General features: G+C 43.8%; 1 non-coding gene across 1 annotated transcript; it reads left to right on the top strand.

Moving 5' to 3' along the window:
* Positions 1-403: 403 nt before the first annotated feature.
* TRNAK-UUU (transfer RNA lysine (anticodon UUU)) lies at positions 404-476 on the top strand. Its single transcript has one exon. It is a non-coding gene; the product is annotated as a tRNA-Lys (tRNA).
* Positions 477-760: the final 284 nt, after the last annotated feature.

Raw genomic sequence — 760 nt, 5'->3', positions numbered from 1 at the left:
GGTAGAGGGGATATGGCACAGAGCACTGTTCTGTGCCTGCCTCAAATCTTTCCATGGTGGGGCACCTGGGGGGCTCAGTCAGTAAAGCGTCCGACTTTGGCTCAGGTCATGGCCTCGCAGTTCGTGAGTTCCAGCCCCGAGTCAGGCTCTGTGCTGACAGCTTGGAGCCTGGAGCCTGCTTCAGATTCTATCTGCCTGTCTGTCTCTCTCTCTCTGCCCCTCCCCCAGTCATGCTCTGTCTCTCTCTCTCTCTCAAATAAATAAACACAAACAAATTAAAAAAAAAAAAAAACAAACCTTTCCACAGTGATAGATAGAAACCTTTCCATGTTGGTGGAATGGGAGCTCCGTGAGGGAGGGACTTGTCAAGACTAGAGTGACTCAGTAAGTATATTTTGTGGGCACCTGACTGTCTCAGTTGGTAGAGCATGCGACTTTTGATCTCAAGGATGTGAGTTCAAGCCTCATGTTGGGTGAAGAGTTTACTTCAAAGTTTGAATTAATATAAAAGGGTTATATAAAGTAAAATTCTAAGGTGTAATACAGTATCTGAAAAGAAAGTGCTGCCTACGGCTATTAATTGTTATTAATTTCTTTTTATTAATAGATGATGCTACTTTTCAAGAGGAATAGGAATCGTTTGGGGTAACACTGTAGCATTTGGGCTTGCGTAGTTGCTTACAGGAACTCGTTGTTTTGGAGATAAAAAGAGTTCTGGCTTTGACCTACAGAATGCAGACTCTAGATGAGTTAGGACAGC

Source organism: Herpailurus yagouaroundi, unplaced genomic scaffold (genome assembly GCF_014898765.1).
Source record: "Herpailurus yagouaroundi ecotype Mexico unplaced genomic scaffold, PumYag 141, whole genome shotgun sequence".
NCBI lineage: Eukaryota > Metazoa > Chordata > Mammalia > Carnivora > Felidae > Herpailurus > Herpailurus yagouaroundi.
Note: the sequence above shows the minus strand (reverse complement) of the source record. Positions and strands in the feature narration are given on the sequence as shown.